The following is a 9,460-nucleotide window of genomic DNA, read 5'->3' on the forward strand; positions in this document are numbered from 1 at the left end:
CAGTCACGGGGTGAAGACCAAAGCTGCCCAGCCACATCTGTCTCACATAATTATTTTACTAATTTGGTTTGATTTAAACTCCAAAGGGGATCAACAAATTTCATCATTGACAGAGCTGAGAGAAAAAGATAAACTAACCCCAACTAACAGAGGCTATGCATCCTGTAGGGTTTGCTCCTGGTAACTGGTCAAAAACAGTGATGTTAAAAAAAAGTGATGCTAGTTGGTGTCCATAGTGGGTAAACTGGTATTATGCTAAGTGCAATAAGTCAGGCAGAGAAAGATGAATACTATATGGTTGCACTTATATATGGAATCTAAAATAAAAACCAAACAAAATAAAAACAAGCTCATAGAAGTAGGGACAAAAGGAATGGTTACCAGAAGTAGAGACATAAGATGTGGGGAGTGAGTGAAAGGGGGAAGGGAAATACAGCCAATAATATTGCGATAAGTTTGCATGGTGACAGATAATTACTAGAATTAGTGGGGCGATCACATTGTAAGGTATAAAAATGTTGAATCACTATATTGTGCACTTGAAACTGATGTAACTAATATAAAATTTATACCAACTATGCTTACATAAAAAATAAAAATTAAAAATAAAAACCATTGAAATTGAGTTAACAGGCCATGCTGTCACAATCTCAACTGGAACAGCTAGACCGACAAAGCTGTAAATATTTCCCTTTAAAATCACAACAGTCCAATACAGGATGTCTCTGCAGTAAATTCCTCCCTCCTGGCTAATAAAATCAGTTTCCATGGTAACAGGTAAAGTAGCAAGTGGCAATAAATCATTTTTCATCCCCAGCATGATGCCTTCCCCTTTCACAAAATAACACCAATACTCAGACAGGCAAAATAACAAAAATGAAAAGCCCTAATTGTGGACACTCTAGGATACAATCTTTTACTTGCTACACTAATCCATCTCCCCACACCACTTCATCACCTGATCCCTACCAAAAATACTGATTCATCCCACCCCTTACTAGAAATCTTCCTTCTCTTTGGACTGATTTGCTAGTGACAGTGTCATCCATAGTTCTTTACAGGCATCCAGAAGCCAGGACAGCCCCAGGAACACTTCCAGAGCCCCATTCAAGCACATTCCAAGGCCATTTACAAACAAATCCAGCTGGATCCTTACCTGTGAAGGTGAACGCATCACCTTCCCTTCCATACTGACTCTCTTTTCCAAGTTTCTCATTTCATCTGTTCTCGTTGAGAGAATCATCTGAATTAGAATCAGCTGCTTTGGGGTAGAAGCTCAGCCTGGTGGGCCTGAGAGTGGTGAAACTGTCCTACGTGAGGCGAGAGGATTTGTCGCTTCAGCGGAAAAGGACGCAGGAGCCAGCAAGATGGCAGAAAGGTTTGCACCCTGGAGTCTCCAAAACTTTGGTGAAGTGGGCAAAGTAATGAAATATTTGGTGAAAGGAGATTTTAGTTTTCTTTATTTTGTGGGGTTTTGTGTGTCTCTAGCAACTGATAAAGTGCTATGCTCATCATCTAGATTGACATGGCAGGACCTAGACAGCCAGTTGTCTTAGGCAGACAGAGAGCTGGGGGAAATTATGAATAAGTGAGTAGTCAGAAATTCTTAAAACCTTAGAAGAGCTCTGGATTCTCATTTGCCACGTGTTCCAGTGTTAGATGTATGTTTACATAAATATCTGAAAAAATGGGAGGTCCTAGCTGATGTATAGCTTATATTTTACTAAATTTATGCGATTTTGTGTGTTCTTCTGTCTTAGTGCCTAGAGCACGGTAGACCCCCAGTAAGTATTAATGAATAAATGAAAAAGAATTAGAATAAAAGTAGTACTTTGGTATGTCTGCAATAATGGAGAAAAAAATGATACTAATGAGATTTTTCATTTATTGGTGTATTCCAGTGCGACCACAAAATTACAAACAAATGAACAAATAAAACCCTTCATTCAGTACACTGAGATTCCTAGAAATTTTGTAAGAAGATTTGCATCCTCACAATTTCCAACATTACCTATAATTCTAAATGTAAACTATTTATCTTCTTAATTATTCAGCAGGTATAATCCCTATGGAGATGTGGACAGACACTTTAATCTTTATTCTTAGGGGAGCTATGTGAACATGGCTTGCCCTAGTGACTGGCTGTGGACCATGAGGGAAGAATTTCAGGAACTAGGAGTTAAAATCACTTGCCAGTATTCTCTCAGCAAATGAGGAATGGAGATAGGAACAGACTCTAGTCCTTCCCAAATTTTTATTCTTCATCCTCTATAAATGACACTGCTTATCAGAGGTAAATTTCAAGCTTTTATATTGTCATATATAAGAAGAGAAAGCTACAGAAATAAAAGCTCCCTGGTTATTATTTTAGATGAGTTTCAAGAACTGTAGAGTTTCGAATTGGAACATTATGAAAAATAAGACTGAGTGCCTGGGTTGGCTCTTAAGAATAGAGTGAAATTTCAAGGGTGGATGAAACAATGCAGCATGCTAATACACATTTGGACATTTCTTATTTAGCAAGATGCTCCTCCAATTGGTGACATGTTTTTGGTTATAGATATACCCTAAATTCTACTTTTGCTGGCTCTTAACTTTCTGTGGATGACTGCACACTCGTCCCAATGAAATGATTTCTTGGTTCATGGTTGAGGTCCACAGGGTTAGCAGAAAAACTCCCTGCTGTTCTCTGCTGGAGTTGTGCTTCTCTTCCAGGTGTCGACACTTCCCGGCTCAAACATCCTGGCACATCCTTCCAGTCATTTTGGCTGCTTACATGAGAGTGCATTTATCTTTGAGGTCTCAGGTGTCGTGCAATGAAGTCTACCCATGTCACGTCCATGAGACTGACTCTGCTCTAAAGATCTGTCTGCTGCTTTATCTCAGCATATTTGATGAACCCAGAACCACAAGATGGGGCACTGAGGCATCTGATAAATCCAGCGCTACAAAGCCTCAGTATGAACTGAGTGCTTCTCGTGTTGGTCAGCTCTCACCTCTTTTATTCATGCTTCCCTCAAGCCCTCTACTCATCAGAGATGCCTCACAAGTGCCTAGCATCACACACAAGTTAAACAACTTAAGCCTAGCTCCACACTCCTACCTTTAGAGTACCTACAGGTACTAAGATTAGGTGATCAGAGTAGAAAAACAGGCCTACGAGAGCACAACCATGCAAAGCCTGAGCAGGCGTATTAAATGCATAACAGAGTGTGAGTTTTTAACCCCAAGCCAAAGAATTTGGCATAGAAGGGACCAATTTTAATCTAGTATGAGAAAGAACAATAGTTGGCAGAGAGATAAATTGTCTCTAAATCATTGATTCTGTTACTTGGTAGCAGAAGCAAAGCTATAGGACACTTCCCCCCAGATTACAGACTGTTCTTCGAGTTCTGTTTTTAGTCTAAATAGGGGTATAACAACACTGGGCAGTGTTTCCCAAAGCATGAGTCAGTGCCCCAGTGTGGTGCAGGGTCAACAAGTGGAGTGGGACAGGGGCAGGCTGTGGGTAGCAGAGACAGAAAGGGCATCTGCTAGAAACAGGCACTGAGCTAGAGGCCCTTTCATATTCTCTTATTTTCATTCTCCTTGTCCTATCTGTTAGTCACGGTTACCTTGCACACCCATGGGCATGGGATGAGTGGATAAGATGGTCAGCTTAATCTATCACAGTGTCAGTCCAATAAGTGTTCACTGAACCCCATTTATGTGCTTAGAACTCAGATTTTCTGAACAATAATAACAACAAATGTAAGCACACCCCCAAATGAACCAGTGATTAGGGTTCATCTACATGGTGACACCAGAGTAGGGGGAGGCCAGTTATAAGTTTTCAGCCACATAGGCACAGATACAGAGCCCAGCTCACTGAGTTCCAGAATGCCAGAGCAAGGCAGGAATGCTTAAAGTTTGCACACAGGAGGAAGGAATTACGGAACAAATGAAAGGAAACCCAGCTCAAGTCACTGGGCAGGAAATGAGCGGAAGACTACGAGACTCACAATGGATTTAGATAAACTGACAGTGAGGTAGAGCCGTAATGACTGAATAGAAGGACTTGGGGATGTTGGAGGATATAATGTCTCCAGCCTTCTGTGGAGGCTGTCAGAGAAGTGACGACCATGGTGTCCTCACTCAAAATCACATCAAATGCCAGGCAAGAGAGACTGCTGGTGAGATGCAGCATTTCCTTAGGTTGTTGGTGCCCTTTACCCTGAGGGACCAAATGTATAGGGGACCCTAATGCCCTTGGAGGTCGGCACAGATCATACACCCTGTCAGCAATATCTAGCGTCTCTGGAATTGCATAGGGGAAGGCAAAGAAGGGCACTAAACTGTATTAAGCACCCGACCTACTAAGTCATTCTTCACAAGCATCCTAGAGGCCATATTATAACCTCCTGTCTCCCTTTGAGAAGGATACCCTGCTTCACACTAGATTGCTAATAATGTCTCTGCTATTACTACATACCAGTGAGTTACAGTCAGTTTTTGTGGGTTGGTAGACTGGTACTTGTTATCTATGGGCAAAGGCAGCAGTTCAAGGGTCTTCTCAGATGTTTGTTAAAAACCACCTACTTTTAAAAGGCTAATTTAGTTACTGGCATTTTCCTACGAACAAAAAATATATTGGATAAAGAGTGTGAAAGATAATCTATTTTAAGATATTCTACAATGACTGAGTTCTCTCTCTAGGATATAATAGTTTCACAAGATTTCTTAAGCCTTCAGAGGCTTATTTAAGACCATTTTTCCTTTATTCCAATTCTGAAGAATATTATCCTCATTAACAGCTCATAGGAAATTAAACACATCTAAACTCCAGGTATTATAGTCTGAACAGGAAAAAAAAAGTGTTGCAATTGATCCAATTTCAAGTGATTTGAAGTCACAGACAACATGATGTGACTAAATCAAATGTATAATAATTACCTACTTTGTTGAACAAACTACAGCCAAAATTACGTTCTTCCAGGAGATAAGCTCTCTCAGTTGCCTTCATGGTGTCTGAAAGGAACATACACAAGATAGAAAAGATTTATCATTCTTTTTAAGCAGGTTGGCACTTTGTAACATAATTCAGAAATGTTTATTCTCAGTCTGAGTTTTTCTTCTCTTCTGTTTTGTTCCTAAGTAATTTCTGTTCAGAGAGGATGTTCTTCTCAGCCTTCTTCTGATCACCTTTGATATTTATAGACAGGTGAAAGGGCATCTCATGAAACAGTCATGTCTGAGAGGAGGTCATTTCACTTGTCCAAGATGTGGAAAGTTTTCTTCTCTAAGTAGGGTGGTTCCTCTAAAGATGCAGCCAGATGTGACCCAGTAGGGGATGCTAAGGAAGGACTTGGTTTCAGAGAGCTGCCCACTAGGGCAGGAAGGTGCTAAGGGAAGAGGCTGTAGGACTTAGAGACCCCCTAACCCCTTTATCCTCACCTGTGCTGCTTCCAAAACAAGCCCAACATGGGGCAATGAGCTATGGCAGCAGTCATAGTGGAGTCAGGCAGAAGCAGAAGGCACTCAGAAGTCTAGGTTAAAGGAGGGTATAAAGGATGTCTGTGGAAAGATAGGGACAGTACTCAGGCTATGATGCCACTTTTCTACTCTATGAGTTCAACTTTTTATTTGGATTCCACACATAGGTAATACCATGCAGTATTTGTCCTTGACTTATTTCACTGTAATGCCCTCAAGGTCCATCTACCTTGTTGCAAAAGGCAGGCTTTGTTTCTTTCTCATGGCTAAATAACAGACATGTGTGTGTGTGTGTGTGTGTGTGTGTGTGTGTGTGTGTGTGTGTGACACATCCTCTTTATTTATCTGTGGGTGGACCTTAATTTGTTTCCATATCTTGGCTATTGTGAATACCACAGGAATGAACATGGGAGTACAGGTATCTCTTTGATATCCAATTTTTATTTCCTTTGGATATATACTCAAAAGTGGGTTTGTTGGTCATATGGTAGTTCTATTTTTAATTTCTTGAAGAACTTCCATACTGTTTTCCACAGTGTCTGTATCAATTACATGCCTACCAACAGTACACAAGGGTTCCCTTTCTCCACATGAGAGAAGCATTTAAATAGTCTTTACATAAGTGTGGAGAGCCTTCTTTGTTTCAATACCAAAACTCTACAGTGATAGTTTCTTAAAGGTAAGTTGCACTGTGAAATCTGAAATGATATCAATGAACTTTTTGCTCTTCGTAATATTAAAATCCACTGGTCTGTCTTGCACTTTGAATCTTTCACTCATGCATGTTTTTACCAGGTCACATAATGGTAAATATCAGTTCACTAAGTTGTAGAGATCTTCCAAATGTTGATATCAAAAAAAAAATTATACAATATCAAAAAATTGCACTTATTAATATCTCCATCAATTTCATCAAAAATGTCTTTGAGTATTGAGAAGCAGTCAAACTCACAAGTTTTCCAAGATTCTAATCTCTTGAAAATGGAAACTTAATTATTAGCACAAAGTACAAAATTAGCAAAAATGTCAGTCTTGGCAGTAACAGGTTACTTTGTTAATTTTCCAGAAAATGTCTACCAAATAAATCTGTCTGAATAATCATAGTTTGTATGTCTCTCGTTCTTTCAAGAATAAATTTGTCATCTATGAATAAAGCAGCTAGCTCAGCTTGCAATTCAAAGTATTTTTCTTCGAAACAGTCTTTCTTCAGTATACGGTGGAAATGTTTTACATATATTTACATGTATTTACCATGTACCAGTAACACAATATGTTACTGCTTCATCAAGGACATTCTTAAGTGAAGTTGGCATTTGTTGTTTTCTAGGCATACGTATTGAAGAATACGCGATGGTTGATTCAGTGCTGTTGCCTTAATTTGTACTCAAACATCAGTGGCTTTACCCCTCCATCGCTTTTGTGTCTTCAGTAAAACGTCAACATGGATAAACTGTAAGATTTAACATCCCATGGATAAACTGTAAGATTAAAAAAACTTATCCAACACTTTGAATATTTCAATGACACTGTGGCTAGTTGCTGGGCAGTCATGTAAAGAACCTCTTCTTTGTGCTTATTTGTGCTGAAAACCAGATGAATGCAAGCAAAGTAGCAAATTCAGCCATGTCTGTAGATTAATCCATTTGGGAGGCAAAAGTACAGTTCTGCAAAGCAGATGTTAACTTAGTCTTCGTGTCTGTAGCTAAATTTTTAATTCACCGAGTTGTCATAACATTGGAAAGCGACCCTACTGTGGTTTCCTTTCATCCCACTGGCATTCAGCAATATCCGATTATAAAATTGTTAAAGGCTGTATTTGTCTGTCAGTTATTGTTTGTGTTCCTTCAGCCACATACTTTATCCTAGAAGATGCTTCATAGTTTTTACTTGTAGTTCAAAAAACTGTAACAAATAATTTTTGGTATTTAAAGAGCTCATCGAGTCTATGTTTAAAATACTCAATTATTTCTTCTTTAAACTCTGAGTTAAAATTGGCAATTCTAAATTGACAATAGAGTGACAACTGAATTGATACATTATATAATCTGAAAAGTTCTTGTTGCATAAGACCCAACTGGCAAATTATTAACATAACTTTTGTCATTTGTTTCATTTATAGTTTTGCATAGTCTCTTTGGAGAGTTAGAGAATTCTCCGTCATGTCAGTTTTTATGTTTTTCAGCATCGTTAGACATAGATGGTACAACTGTGGGTTGAGAAAGCAATCTAATTTTTTTATGCCAATAACTCCTCTTTAAATATAAGATAAATATAATTTATTATTTTATAATTAAATATTAAACTCTAAAATAATGTATTAAATAACATTTTAAATGCAAGTTTTTACAGTATTGCAAAATTGCATATGTAACATAATCTCACTTATACAAATTATATATATGTATATAGCTAAACATAGAAAATACATGTTAGAATGGTCACTGACGTGTTAATGGTGCTCTTCTCTGAGTAGTGGGATTTTAGTTATTTTTCTTTTTCCTTTATACTATTGGGTATTGCCTAAATATTTTACTATACATTATTTGCAGCATTTGAAAGCTATTTTCCTTATTTGTTGTGAGGAGAGGACCTTGTTCCCTATGGTCACTGTGCAAACACCTTGGATACTGCTTTGAGATGTGCCATGGAAAGGATGAGTGGGACTAGTCAGATGATTTGATAAGTGCACCTAGAAGTAATTTGAGGAGGAGAGCTTGTCCTCACTAATCAGAGCCCACAAAGGTGGATTTGAATACCCACACAAACTATTTTAATTTAACACTAAATAATTGTCCATGTCCAATGGAATATCATCTCATTCTCTTCCAAATCACAGAGCCTATTTGAGAAAAGAAATTATAGAGTCATAGACAGCCAGAACTGGAAAGGAATTTAGAGATCCTCTGGGCCAACTCTATCATGTTATAGACAAGAAAATTAGGCTCCTAGAGGAGGAATTATATGTCCTAGGTCATGGAGAAATCTCGAAAAGAGAGAGAGAGAGAGAATGGGTGTGTGTGTGTGTGTGTGTGTGTGTGTGTGTGTGTGTGTGTGTGTGAAGACCAGTGCCATTTAGAAGGCCTGGCATTAAGCCCTCATTAGAGCCCTGTTTTGCCAGTCCTGGAGAAACTGTGTCCCATCTCTTATTCTCCATCTCTTCCTTATCAGCATCACCAAAACTTTCTCTAAGCTTCTTGTCGCAGCTTCCGAGATCTCTGCTTATCCTGGTTTAATTACATTTTACTCTACAAACTTCCTGTTTCTTTCAGAGATGCTGCCTCATTTTTATACATATATGTATCTAAGTCTTAAGGCAGAATGAGCAGTAATATAGGCAGTGTCGATGCTATTAGTATCAACTGCGGACCAAATCTTATTTCCAGCTTTCAGAAATCAGTCTCTGCTGAACCCATCATTTCTATTCTTTTAATGTATTTACTGTAAGAATCATCAGACAGTGGGCAGTGAGAGAGTGACCTGAGACAGTAAGCAATAGATCGGGAGGAAAAAAGGGAGATACTCAAAAATCTACTGAAGGTACATTCATTGCCCTAAAAAAGTTGCTTAAATCTACAAAATGTAAAGTCAGTTTGTACTGAGTGTGGCTGATTAGCCATCTCAAAATACTTTTAGAAACAGTTGGGGTATATATTAGTGTTCTTCAGAGAAATAGAACTGAAAGGAGGTATATAGATAGGTAGATAGATCTGTATAATGACATGTAGATAATTATGAATATATATATATATGTAGACTATATATTTATTGTCAAGGTGAATACTGTATATCAGTTACCAGTCCTAGGGGAGGGCCCCGAACTCTTCTGAACACTGCAAATTGGTATTAGAGTGGCTAGGAAAACACAGTGCAGTCAAGCATTTGGTGGACCAAGTCTTTCCTCAAATAGAGAAGAGACAAAGCAAGATCACCTCTCATGCACTGGTCCCTCATGGCTGGTGGATCCTCCCCCACCACAACCAATGTGGGG

The sequence above is a fragment of the Pteropus medius genome, unplaced genomic scaffold, assembly GCF_902729225.1.
Source record: "Pteropus medius unplaced genomic scaffold, Ma_sr-lr_union100, whole genome shotgun sequence".
NCBI lineage: Eukaryota > Metazoa > Chordata > Mammalia > Chiroptera > Pteropodidae > Pteropus > Pteropus medius.